At 37.3% G+C, this 14852-nt stretch overlaps 1 protein-coding gene across 4 annotated transcripts in view; it reads right to left on the reverse strand.

The window, feature by feature from the left end:
• Window positions 1–14852, reverse strand: part of LOC150086955 (tyrosine-protein phosphatase 69D-like) — an 823111-nt gene that overhangs the window by 374088 nt on the left and 434171 nt on the right. The window lies entirely within an intron of this gene.

Genomic DNA, 14852 nt, shown 5'->3' on the forward strand with positions numbered 1-14852 from the left:
CCATTCCTCCCCACCTCCAAAAATGAGAATATGTCTAGAAAGAAATGGAACCAAACTAACCCATAAGCATTAGAAAAAAGGAAGCAAAAGAGAGGGAGGAATTCATTATAACAGATGGATGAGAAGAAACACATCAATCAACAAAACTGACTTAAGCAGTTATAATGGTGCATAAGGGTAGTATAAAAAGTAAAAAATTTGACCTGTATAAAACATGTACAATTTTTTACTTTTTACTATCCTTATGCATCAAAAAGTGTTGCTAACAAATTGAATGAACTTGAACTACTGGTCAAGTCTTCTAAATCTAATACTGTAGGCCTAACAGATATGGTGTCAACTTGAGATTGGTGATGACAAATTTCACTACAATGATTATGTCATTCAGGAGAGACAGAGAGGAATATAGGGGAGGGGGTTATGCTCCTTATCAAAGGTATATTGAAAGTAGTCAGATTATTACCAAATTTTGAACAAACTCAGTTAGATGTAGAATGAATATAGTGCAGGGTCTGGTAATAAGATAAAGTGGACAGTTTGAGTATGCATAGGCCTAATGATGGCGGGGAATATGGGGCAAACAAGAATGAATGCTTTTAATGAATGGAATTTGTGATCAAGCATTACACCTAGCATGATTCTTTTTTTTAACCACTATGGAGGACTTATTTATTTCAACATATTACAGAAAGTACAAAAGGACCAAATATCCTCAAACTGGTCCTCACTAAGGATCCAAGTATTACACCACTCTGCATAGTTTTCATTCAGTGTGTAAACTAATAGCTGTTTTTAAATGTTTTTTACGATTTCGGAAATGTTATTTGTTTTTTTATATCACACGCTATTTTTTCACAGATCGCTTAAGTTGATTTCATGAGTTGTATTATTGAATGTATTAGGTTAGGAGTAAATTCTGGGAATTTGTGAACTAAATCTTCATATGTTGGCAACACTGTCTTAGTCATTTGTTTCTTAACTTTGAGAACTCCATGCAGCAGTGTTTATCAGTGTGAGCTCAGTTTATTTTTGAGGCTATCATGTCAAACTTGTGCAGAAAAAGTAAGTAAAATGTTTTCACGCAAGTTTTTGAACAATCCAAACTTATTTTGCTGTATATGCGAAAGTTATGTAGTCCTCAAACAAAGACAAGCTATTACAAAATTTGTAAAAAAAATGTGTATTAATGGGTGACATGGAAGCCTATGATAGATATAAGCTGGTCTGTAACCAAGTCACAAAGGAGATTAGGTAGGCAAAGGCAGATTATGAGAAATCTTTGGCAAAGGATGCAAAGAAAAACAACAAAGAGTTCTTTACCTATGTAAACCCTAGAAGGAAAGGGATGAATCAGATTGGTCCTGGATATTGATGGTTCAATTGTTGATGATCCTGCTCAGGTGGCTAACAAACTAAATGAGTATTTTGCATCTACATTCACCCATGAGAAGTTATTCAGGGAGGGGAATGCCAGAGGTGAGTAAAACTCTGGCAGAGAGCTGGATGATTTTGTAATAACTGAGAGGAAAGTGGTGGAAAATTTGTTGAAGATAAACATAAAAAAGGCACCTGGGGTGGACGGGATCTATCCAGTTATATTAAAGGAGGCAGCAAAGGAAGTAAGCAACTGGAGATGTGCAAATGTGACCCCAATTCACATAGGAGGATCACAGGGCAACACAAGTAATTATAGACCTTATCTTCTGTTCCAGGAAAATTAATGGAGGCACTGGTTAAAGAAGCACTGTAGGATCATCTAGACAAGACCTCAGTTGTAGCTCGGACACAGCATGGTTTTGTTAAGGGAAAGTCTTGCCTGACCAATTTGATTGGATACTATGATGTGGTCACAAAGGAACTGGATGCAGGGAATAACTTTGATATCATATATTTGGATCTTAGAAAGGCTTTTGATACTGTTGCACATGGAAGACTGCTGCACAAATTGGAGCAGTGTGGCAATGGAGGCAAATTGCTGCTATGGATAAAGGGATGGTTGGGTAGGAGAAGACAGAGACTGGTAATCAGTGGACACTGCTCATTGTGGACTAATGTTATTAGTGGAGTCCGCCTGGGTTCATTGTTGGGTCCATTGTTGGTTTCTGTATTTATAAATGATATTGATGATGGTATATCAAGCTTAATGTCCAAGTTTGCAGATGATACGAAAGTTGGCAGGGTTGTTAAGGACACTAATGACAGTATGCTGCTGCTGCTGCTGCAACAGGATCTAAAAAAGTTGAGCAGATGGGCTGAGAGGTGGCAAATGAAGTTTAACGTTGACAAATGTAAAGTACTACATATGGGAAGCAGTAACCCCAGAGTAACGTATCAACTCTGTGGTACTACACTGACAGTGGTAGAGAACGAAAAGGACCTGGGAGTAATTGTGCAGGCAGATATGAAGTTTTCTGAGCAGTGCAGACAGTCTGCAAGAGTAGCTCATATTGTCTTGTCAATGATATACAGGAATTTTTCTAGCAGGGATAAGGAGGTGATTATCCCCTTATATAAGGCAATGGTCAGGCCACACCTTGAGTACTGTATACAGGTCTGGAGGCCTCATTTTAAGAAGGATATAGAGCTGTTGGTATGAGTACAGAGAAGGGCAACAAGATTAGTGAATGGAACAAAGGGTTGCTCTTATGAAGAAAGGCTTAAATTTTGCAAATTAGAATGTCTGGAAACTAGGCACTTGCGAAGTGATCTGACTGAATTGTATAAAGCCTTGAATGGTTTGAGCATGCTCCATGCTGATGGAATTCTTCCTCTTGCTCAGAATAATCATTTGAGAGGGCATAAATTCAAATTGAGGAAAGACAGATGTGGGATAGATGTGCGGAAATTTTCCTTTAGCCAGCGGGTGGTTGATTGGTGGAACAGACTTCCATCCTTTGTTGTGGAAGTTGATAGACTAAATAAATTTAAGGCTGAGCTGAAGAGGTACTTGGAACGAACAGAGGGGTGAAATGGGAGCGGGTTTTTTTTTTTTTTTCCCCTTTGGCTGATGCTACATAAGCTTGCTTCTTGCATCATATGCCTCTACTAATGCTAATGCTAATGTTAACAAATCTGGTTAATCATTATAATGAGGTCAAAGCATTTAGATGCTCAAAACAATTTCAATATTGTACATCTCGATTTTTAGAAAAAGTTTCTGACCCAATTCCCCATGAGAGTTAACTATACATCACAGGTATATGAATGAAAGAGGAGAGGTAGTAATTAAGACTTTCATCAAAGTGGACTAATGTAGAGAGCATGGTTTAGTACTGAGGCTGTCTTATTTATAATTTTCCTCAATGGTATTAATGAGGATATACAGGAGAGTTGTCAAAGTTTGCTGATGATTTAATGGTAGACAAGATGATAAACAATTACCTCGTTTGTTATTTGGAGCATTAGCAACTAAGACCATATTGCTCTGGGATATGCGGTGGTCATTCCCTGACCTTTCCGCATCCTCCGTATTTGGTGGTGACAGGCTCAAACCCCGGTCTAATCAAGAAGCATGTGCTACGCACTGCTGCTCCTTCCCACCTGGCTACGGAGGCGCCTATGATAAACAATAGGGACTAGACTATTCTGCTTCAGATTGTAAATCTAAGTTGCACATCTGGTCTGAAAAATGGCCACTGAATTTTAATCCTGCTTAATGTAAGGTTTTGTATGTGGCAAAAAGAAATCTAAGAGCGAAAAACAGTCCAGGGGACATAGAATTAAAGATGGTTCAGAAAGAGAAAAAAGTAGGGATTATGATATAAGTGGATGAGAAGTTTTACTCTTGCAGATAAGCAAGTGTCCAGGAAAGCTCAGGGTGTATTATGAATGATCTATAAGACCTTTAAGGATGTTATTATTCCTCTTTATAAAATAATGGTGAAGCCTCATTTCTGCTATTATATTTGCATCAGAAGACTTCACCTAAAAAAAAGGACAATTTCTAGTGAAGGTCCAAAGAGGAACAATTAGACTGGCTAGTCATGCTGAGGGTTGTCACCGTTTCAAATATCTTAGAATATGTAGATTACAGAGCATAGAGAATGCTCTGTAATACAAACCTCTGTCAGTTTACCTCACCAGTAAACTGACAGAGGTTTTGTATGTGTTTAAAACCCTTAATGAATGAGCAGAATGAATGGGGCAGATATTTTCAAATTGGCAGGTGAAAATAAAGTAACACAAATACAAAGTTTTGGAAAGCAATAGATCTCATGAAGTTTACCATCAGGTAGTATGTTGTTGCTAATTGAAATAATTTGCCTCCCAAGGTCGTTGAGCGCAGAGTCTCTATGAAATAAAATATTAATTGCTGGATTTCTGTTTATCTGATTTTAATGAAATTTGGGATAGCTTGACAGATCTTTCTAAAAGAACTAAATATAAAATCACATGAAAATCCATCCTCTGCGCGTTGAGGCATTACACGTGGATAGATAGATAGGTGTATGTGATGAAGATAGTAGGTGCTTATATCTATATACTGGGTGGTTATAAAATAAGTTTCCCTATTCAAGAGAATCTAGTGTCAAAACAATTATAGATAACACTGTGAAAATAGGTGAGTATGGGGAAGCGATTTGTAGAAGAAAAAAAAATTAGTTCAAATTTCTGCCACCAGGGGAGAAATTTGCACTGTAAACATGGAATACTTAACTTAAGATTAGATTTTAATATCAGAACTTAGTAATCTACAGATATTGTTCTATGTGCTTTGCTTCACTTGACATGACGTTCGGAAAATGGAGGACTGTATGCGACAGAGTTTCACATAGTATCTCACTAGGGATGTTAGCTACATGCTGTTTAATATTTGCTTTCAAACTGACAAGCATCTGTATGCCGCCATGGTAAACTCTGTCTTTCAGGTATCCCCATAGCCAGAAATCACAGGGATTGAGATCTGCTGATTGGGCTGGTCAGAACTGTGGAAATTCTCTAGAAATGATGTGATCATTTCCGAATGTTGAATGGAGCAGTTTCCTCACTTGTCAACCAACATGGGGATGGGCACCATCTTGCATGAACACTATGGTCTCCAAGCATTGCCTTCCTTGCAGAGTGTGATCTCTTAGAAGAGCACAGTACCATTATTATTATTATTAGCCATATGGTGCAAGGAAGCCTGAGGCTTATGCTGCACAAGCCAAAAAGAATTTCTGAACCACCCCGAGAGAGAGAGAGAGAGAGAGAGAGAGAGAGAGAGAGAGAGAGAGAGAGAGAGAGAGAGAGAGAGAGAGAGAGTCAGTAGTAGAAGGGAATCACCAAGAAAGAGAAGAATGATAATATCCAGCTCAGGACCCTGGGTGTGCCAAGCCCATACTCACCAGATGTGAGCCCCTGGGGTTAAATTTGGATATGTTCACATCATTTAAGGTAATAAAAATAGTCTAGCATAAATAAAAATACTGGCGATAATTGGTAATTAACAAAGAATTATTAATTACTGATGTTAAAAGTTAAATAATAATAAAGAAGTTGACTGTAAGCACATTATGTGTGAAAAGCAACATACAAATTGCATATGGAATGTACAAGTAGCAAACCAGAAAGTTGGTTGGTTGTTGGAAAGTGGGAGAACTGGTGGCACCCAGCAATTTAGATATTGCAATATATGGGTGCTCAAACTAGATGAGGGAAAGTTGCCTCCCAAGGTCGTTGAGCACAGAGTCTCTATGAAAAAAAATATTAATTGCTGGATTTCTGTTTATCTGATTTTAATTAAATTTGGTATAGCTTGACAAATCTTTCTAAAAGAACTAAATATAAAATCACATGAAAATCCATCCTCTGCGCATTGAGGCGTTACACGTGGATAGATAGATAGGTGTATGTGATGAAGACAGTAGGTGCTTATATCTATATACTGGGTGGTTATAAAATAAGTTTCCCTATTCAGGAGAATCTAGTGTCAAAACAATTATAGATAACACTGTGAAAATAGGTGAGTATGGGGATGCGATTTGTAGAAGAAAAAAAATTAGTTCAAATTTCTGCCACCAGGGGAGAGATTACCATACACAGTACCATACACCTTACGGGGCCATGAGGTGTAGACTCTTCAAAGAAAAATGGTTTGATTATGAACTCTGCTGTGAATCCACACCATACTGTAACGTGTAGACTTTCATGCACAACAGATGGACGAGAAGTTCCCTATATTTCGCAGTTTTGTGCATTTACAGCCCCATGAAGAGTGAAATGTGCCTCATCAGACCACAAGATCATTCGAGCCTATGTATTGTCAAGTTCCGTATGAGCCAGAAATCATACAGCAAAGTCTATTCGTTGTTGCTGATCACAAGACTTTAGTTCTTGCACTACATGAATCTTATATGGGAAATAGTGTAAAATAATTCAAAGCACTTTACATACAGTAGACCAAGGAAGGTTCAAGTCTCTTGACACACCTCTGGCACTGCTGGCTGGTAGTATTTCGCATTCTGACCATTTCAAAAGCCACTTCATCCACTACCTCCGTTCTGATATGTGGTTGTCCCCTACCTGGAATTACACCTAACTCCCCAGCCGCTTCAAATTTCTTTATTAGTTTTCGAAGCCCCACTGACATCAAATCTTTAAGTTTCCGATATTCACATAGTGCTGCATTAGCATTACTATTATTCTGGTAGGGCAGTTTTACTAAAAGAGCACGTTCCTTTTTTGTAAGAGCCATATGGGTTATTGATGATGGTATTGGCCTTTCTGCTTTTATCTAGCAGGATGTCATTTGCATAAGCAGCATGTCTTGAAGTAAATGACAACTTTTACATGTGTAGTGCCGTTTCCCCCTGGTGGCAGAAATTCGAACTATTTTTTTTTCTTCTACAAATCACTTCCCCATACCCTAAATGACATGCCCACCAATGTTCACAGCACTATCTCTAACCGTTTTGACACTAGGGTCTCCTGAATAAGGCAAACTTATTTTATAACCACCCGGTGTATATTATTATTATTAATAGCCATATGGTGCAAGGAAGCCTGAGGCTTATGGTGCATCAGGAAAAAAAAAGTTCCCAAGTTACGCAGAGAGAGAGAGAGAGAGAGAGAGAGAGAGAGAGAGAGTCAAAAGTAGAAGAGAATCACCAAGAAAGAGAAGAATGATGATATCCAGCTCAGGGCTCTGGGTATGCCATGCCCATACTCACCAGATGTGAGCCCCAGGGGTATATATATATATATATATACAAACATGCCTAATAATGCAGGTGAGACAGTGAGATGAACTCAATTATAGTAATACAGATAGCAAAACAGCATAAGCAAATAAGCAAACCTTTAGCTGCAATTATTAGAGCATCCTTGGATTCAGGGGAGATCCCTATGGATTGGAAATGTGCAAATATATCCCCTATTTTTAAATATGGATAAAACAAAAAAGTGGGTAATTACACACATGTAGGTTTGACTTCTGTTCTGGGGAAAATAATGGAGTTACTGGTTAAAGAAGTAATACACGATATCTAGACAGGAATGCAGTTATATATTCACATAGTGCTGATATTCATTGACCCTAAACAATATTTAATGGATTTGTTCGGGGTCAGTCTCCTTTAACTGATCTGATGGGGTACTATGGCACAGATAAAAGAAATCAAAAGGGACGTCTTATGCCTTTTGCAGTGCCCATAATATGGAGGAAGCCAACAAATCACATCACAGACTGCTACTTCTGTATGGTGCTTCCTATTAGAAAAGGGAAGACAATGAAGAAAGAGTGGACTGTGATGTACAATTGAAAAGTGTGACATTAGGAGTAGTTACTGCTATAGATAAAGGAACAGCTGAGTGGGAGAAGAAAAAAGAGTGGTTAGCAATGGCCACTGCTCTTCTTATATTATTGTTATTAGTGGAGCACGAAACTCTTAGGGTTGAGTGCTGGACCCACTCTTGTTTTATTAATGATACTGAAGAAGGCATATCAGGCTTAATGTCTAATGTTGTAGATGATACACAGGTTGGTAGGATGGTTGATGGCAGGATATGCTACAGCAAATCTAGAAAAATTAGGTAGATGGGCTGAGAAGTGGGAAGTTTAACACTGACAAAAGCAACATACTGCATATGGGTATTAATAATCCCAGAATAACATACCAATACCACATTCAGGGTAGTGCAGAATAAAAAAAAAGCTGTGGGAGTATAATTGTGCAGTAAGACATGAAGTTCTCTGAACAATGCAGATGGACTGCTAAGACAGCCTCAAGGGGTTTTATCAATGATATACAGGAATTTTTTCAGCAAGGACAAAGAAGTGATCATCCTGTTGTGTAAGGCAATGGTTAGACCCCTACTTGAGTAGGCATACAGGTTTGGAAGCCTCATTTTAGGATAGGTGTGGATCTGCTGGAACAGTGCAGAGAACAGCAATGAAATTAGTGAGAGGTGTAAGATGGTACTTTTACTAAAAAATAATTCAGTTCTGCAAATTGCAGCATTTGGAGACTAGGCACCTATGAGGAGATCTGTTTGGGGTATTTAAGGCTTTGAAGGACTGAGTAAGCTAACTGCTGATGGTATCCTTCCTGTTGCTCAGACAATACACAAAGGAGCATAAATTTAAATCGAGGAAGGTTGGTTTCAGGATAGATGTGCATAAATTTACGTTCAGTCAGTGGGTAGCCATGAGACTACCCATTAACTGAAGGTTGACTGCTGGAAAAAAAAAATTCCATTTGGTGTTGTGGAAGTGGGCAGTTCAAATAAATAGACAAACTATTAGAGATGGACAGGTGATGCAAGGAGGTATTTTTTTTTTTTTTTTTATGTGTTACACTTCATAGTATTCAAAAAAGGAGTGAATATTAGGTTGTGAGGTATGTGCAGTGAAGTGAAAAAAAGTTATTTTTACATATTATCAGTGAATCAATTAGTAATTAATTGATAAGATAATTAACTATTTACTTTTTGCTTCTACTGATCACAGAAAAAAATTAATTTAAAATATAAATATGTAATGTGCCTGAATGTAATGTATGTGTACGTTAACCTCTCTCTCTCTCTCTCTCTCTCTCTCTCTCTCTCTCTCTCTCTCTCTCACAGCTTATACGAACGCTTGCAAATAATTCATTAATAAATTAAAACTTGAGTTTGAAGATTCCAAAATAGATAGCTTGCCTGCTGTTGCTTTCTAAAACTATTGGCTGTGATTTTTGTCCACCCTTATTTCAATTCTGCTCATCATAGGATCTCATCCAAGGATAGACCTACTAAGAAGTTACTTTTATTATAGCTTGTGCAATGATGATCCTGGTAATGGAATAATCTTGGTGCCGGAAATTCTTCTGGTTCTGACAGCATTATTCCACTTGTTTTTAAAAACTGCATTGCATATTTTTCCTTCTGCATGGAAGTCTACTCATATCCAGATAATTTCTAATAATTCTGCTGTTTCACCTAGGCTTGCTTTCTTTTATGTCAATGACTTCCATCCATTGACTGGAAATCCTATCCAATTTGATAAATATCTCTTTTTGCACGCACAATATCCACTACTAGTTCATTAACACAGCAGTAGTTAATGAACTTTACCCTCATTCATAACAAAAATGGTTGCCCAAGATTGGCAGATGCTCAACTTTATTTTTTATTTCTGGAACAAGTTTTTTTTTTTTTTTTTAATTCTGCTTAGAGTATACAATGCTTAATCATTTACTAATATATTGGAATACTTATCAAATGTATGTTTAATTTTTTAAAATTAAATTTTAAAATGAATTTTTTTTACATATCATTTTTAATTAAACAAAACTATGACTATTATTAATCCTACTGAAAATAAAAAGTTATAAACATAAAATATAAGTACAAAACTATTACTCACTTCCAAACTTAAAAAACTACTAAGAGCACAAAATTTCAAAATTATGCATGCACATATATGTATTAAAAATTATGCATGTGCATATATTTCTATTCATATATTCAAAATTATGCATGTGCATATTTCTATTTGTATATTATATAAAAATTTTATTACAGTTAAACAACAAATTGCTCAAAACAAACGGAAACCACACTAATTGAATTTCAACTCCAGGCAAACAGGCAGGAAAAAAGTTGTTTGGACAAGATTACACACACACCTTCACGTGGGGAACAACCATCTACACATGCATTATTCATCACTGCTTTCAAATTTTTTCGATTCATTTTTTTGTTGTCTAAGCTTCAAGCCCCTTGAAAGGCTGAAGATTTGCAATGACTGAGGATATTATTTAGTCTGTGAAACAGGAACTACAATCCCTTGATCACATGCACAACTCCTCTCAGTGGTCAGAATCAGAATGTTCAACCAAGTAAGAGAAGGGAGATCATGTCATCTGTATTCTCATATTTGCCTGGACAGACATCCCAACTACCAAGAGGAGTTGTGCATGTGATCAATCAAGGGGGTGGTATAGGTTCCAGAACATAATGCTCTATATAAAGGTAATTATGCTGAATAACAGTAGCTTAAATGTTTAAATTCTTATTTCTTAATGGAAATAACCTGCAGAGGTCAAACTTCTTTAAAGTCTTACAGTAATTTAGTGACTATTCAGAGAAAATGGCCAGAAAAGTGGGCTTTGGGGAATTGGTACTTGCATCACAACAATGATTCTACACACTTTTCACTTTCTGTTCAAGAATTTCTTGTGGAGCATTCCATCACTGGGATTCGCGGCCCCCCCACATCAGCCATGCTTACTGAATTTAGTTCCACATGATTTTTTTTTTATCCAAGTTTTTTTTAATAGAAATTATTCAGAATGTGACACAGGAACTGTTAACAATTCCAAAAGAAGCCTATCAGGAATGTTTCCAGAAGCTGCAGAAGCAATGCATAGAGTGTCAAGGAGACTACTTCAAAGGAGATCCATTCAAACAGCTAGTAACCTTCATCCTTTCCTAAATACTAGTTCAGTCCAAAAAATTCAAAACTGAAATATAGTAAAACAAAGTGGAATCTTAAATAGTTTGACATTCTGTACTCTTACTTTTTTTTGGTGATGAGTTTCATTGCTCCAATGTGTAATTTACAGTTCCAAGATTTTTTTTTTTTTTTAAATTAAAACCAATGAAGAGCGTTCCATAATAAGAAACAGAACATATGATTTAATAGTGTTTATTAATTTTAGTTAACTCTCATAAAATTTATTTTAAATGAATTCACAAAGAAAAGTGTCTTCCTTCATCATTATTAGAGCCACTGTTATTGTGAATCTTTCAATTAACTTGGAGGCTCAGATTATCTTTATTAAATCCTATAAATTAGGATTGTTGTTGCTGCTATTTGGATTTTTAGGAGCATTAGCAACTAAGGCCATATTACTCCGGGGTTATGTGGTGGTCATTCCCTGACCTTTCCGCATCCTCCGTATTTGGTGGTGATGGGCTCGAACCCCAGTCTAATCAAGAAGTGTGTGCTATGCACTGCTGTTCCTGCCCACCTGGCTACAGAGGCACTATAAATTAGGAGAAATGTGTCGCCACAGATAAATGATAGCCAGAGAATTTGCTGGTGCACTTAGTTTTTGATTATAATGGCTTGATTACAGATCACAAACTTTATGCACAACAGAGATTGATGCAAAGAATGTTAACAAATAGCAGCAGCCACGTTGGTTTCGCTACAGATCAAAGCTGGCCTTTTAGATTTATTGTTTGCTTGAGATAATATTGGAAAGTTAACAGGAGCTAAATTATATATTTGTGTTAGTTTTGGTAATTTTTAAATGGTCATTAAAATGAGTATTGGATCAAATACAACAGTCACATGATTCTTTGTGGACTATAATGGCTAGCATTACTAAGTAATTAAACTTCACAGAGAAGAAATGTTTACAGATTTTAAGTGCAACACAATGCTCAGTGTGTTTTAAAAACCCTCAATTTTAGTTTTGACTGCCATTACACAAGAAATTATGAAGTCATTAATTATTCCCTCCCATGTTATGGAGATTTGTCACATACAATTTATTACTTCTCTCTAACCACCTAAATGCCTTACAGTCCAAAGAGGAGTCGAAGGACTGTTCTCATGTCTTTGACCCATCTAAAACCTCATTATTTATCCCACAGTTTTTTTAAATGTTTCAAAATTCTAGTGCCTCACCCCTTAACTTTAACTTCTGTTCTGAAAGAATCCATCAGTCTGGTTCAGAATCTCCCCTCCACTGCCAAAGGAGACACCTGATGGACTTTCTTCTGATATTAATTATGGTCCATAGAAGGTTGATGACAAACATCTAAGAATGGCATCACTGATTAAATGGCAAAACAAACAAAAGAATTACTGTAGCAATTAGAATGGGTATCATAGTCATCTGGTCTAAACTTGAAAACATTGTACTACCCTTTTTAATAGTAATAGTGGAAAATGATGCAAGAAAGTAAGCTTACATCAGCAAAAAAAAACAAAAAAACTACACATTTCTCTTATCCATATCCTCCAAGAATTTTCCTAGTTCTTCCTTGAATTTATTCAAACCATACACTTCTACAACAACAGATGGAATCCTGTTCCAACAATCAACCACCTATTGGTTTAAGGTAAACTTCCACACATCTATCCTGCACCCATCCTTCCTAAACTTAATTTATGTCTCCTCACATATGTAGTCTCAGCAAAAGGAAGAATGACAATCACATTCAGCTTACACAATCCATTCAAGCCCTTAAACACCTTAATCAGATCATCCCACAGTTGCCTAGTCACCAGAAGCTGCAATTTTCAGAACTAAAGCCATTCTAGATAAGAGCACCCTTTTGTTAACTTCACCACTCTGGTTGCCCTTCTCTGCACCCGTTCCAGCAGATCTATATCTTTCTTCAAGTGATGCCTCCAGATCTGTATACAATACTCAAGATGTGGCCTAACCATAGCCTTGTACAAAGGATAATCACCTCCTTACCCCTGCTAGCAAAGTTCAGTATATCATTGATAAAACCCATGAGCTGTTCCGGTAGCATGTCTGCACTACTCAGGAATTTCATATCTCACTGACCAATTACTCCCAGGTCATTTTCATTTTTCACTACCCTGAGTACACACAGTTGAGAAGTCCCTCTGTGATTACTGCTATCCATATGCAGTACCTTGCATTCATCAATGTTAAACTTCAAGTGCCAAGCCCATTGACCCAATTTTCCAAGATCCTGTTGCACTAGCTCACCATGATTACTTCCATTAACTATGCTACCAACTTTTGTATCATCTGCAAACTTTGACATTAAGCCTGATGGGCACTGCTTTGTCAATATCATTAATAAATACTGAAAACAATAATGGACCCAGCACTGAACCCTGGGGTACTCCACTGATAACATTAGCCCATGAACAGCAGTGCCCATTCATAACCACTGTCTCCTTCCACTTAACAATCCTTTTATCCACGCATTAACTTGCCCTTAATGCCACATTGCTGCAGTTATGCAGCAATCTTTTATGTGCAACAATATCAAAAGCCTTCCTGAAATCCAGTATAAGACAATAAAATTAGTTTTTTTTCATCCAGTTCCTTGGTCACTGCATCAGAGTTATTTTGTTGATATGGGGGTTTGATGGCGCACGCATAAGCTACTTTGGCTATAATGCAATCATCAGAGTTATGCAAGCATCAATGGATTCAGTGGAGGTCCCTATGGACTGGAGAGGTGAAAATGTATCCTTAATTTGTAAAGGAGGGATCAAAAGGTGACATGAGTAGCTGTTTACTTAACATCTGCTCCAGGGATTGGTTAAACAAGACCACCCCTTAACAAATCCAGGCTGTGACTGCATGCATTACTTCTTTAAACAGTAACTTCATTATATTCCCTGGAGCAGATGTTAAGTAAACAGCTACTCATGTCACCCTTTGATCCCTCCTTTACAAATTAAGGATATATTTTCACATCTCCAGTCCATAGGGACCTCCCCTGAATCCATGGATGCTCGCATAATTATGGCTAAAGGCTTGCTTACCTCTTTTGTTGCCTCTATTAATATGATTGGATAGATCACATCCATCCCAAGTGCCTTTTTAATGTTCAGCTTCAACAATTCCTCTTCCACCTTCCTTTCATTTATAACAAAGTCATTCAGTTCCAATTAGAGTTTGATAAACTTCTGGCGACCCCTCCACTAAGAATTCATCACGTGTTTTTTTTTTTTTTTGTAGTTGTTGGCACATAGGCTTCTGTGGCCATAATGCACCTCCCAAGGTTTTTGCAGTACTTTGATCCAAGCCCGAGGCGGGAATCGAACCCACAACCTTTGGGTTGCAAGGCAGGCACTATACCCACCCGGCTAGCCCGGTCGGCAATTCATCATGTGTGACTGTAGAGGCAAAATACCTATTTAATTTGTCCGCAACCTGAGATGGGTCATCATCATTTAACCCATTGACACCAAGTTGCCCAATGTGATTCAATCCCTTCTTTCTACTGTTAATATAAGAATACAATTGGCATTAGCATTAGTAGAGGCATATGATACAAGAAAGCATGCTTATTTAGCATCAGCCAAAAAAAAAAAAAAAAAAAACCCACTTCCACTTCACCCTCCGTTCGTTCAAAATACATGTCCAGCTGAGCCTTAAATTTATTTAGGCTATTAACTTCGAAGACAAGGGATGGAAGTCTGTTCCACAAACCAACTACCCGCTGGCTAAACGCAAATTTCTGCAAGTCTATCCTACATCTGTTTTTCCTCAATTTGAATTTATGCCCTCTCAGGTGATTATTCTGAGCAAGAGGAAGAATCCCATCAACATTGAGCATGCTCAAACCATTCAAGGCTTTATACACCTCTATCAGATCACCTCACCGGTGCCTAGTCTCTAGACACTGTAATTTGCAAAACTTAAGCCTTTCTTCATAAGAGC

This window comes from Mastigoproctus giganteus, chromosome 4 (assembly GCF_048544385.1).
Source record: "Mastigoproctus giganteus isolate SK-2022 chromosome 4, ASM4854438v1, whole genome shotgun sequence".
In the NCBI taxonomy this organism is placed as follows: domain Eukaryota; kingdom Metazoa; phylum Arthropoda; class Arachnida; order Uropygi; family Thelyphonidae; genus Mastigoproctus; species Mastigoproctus giganteus.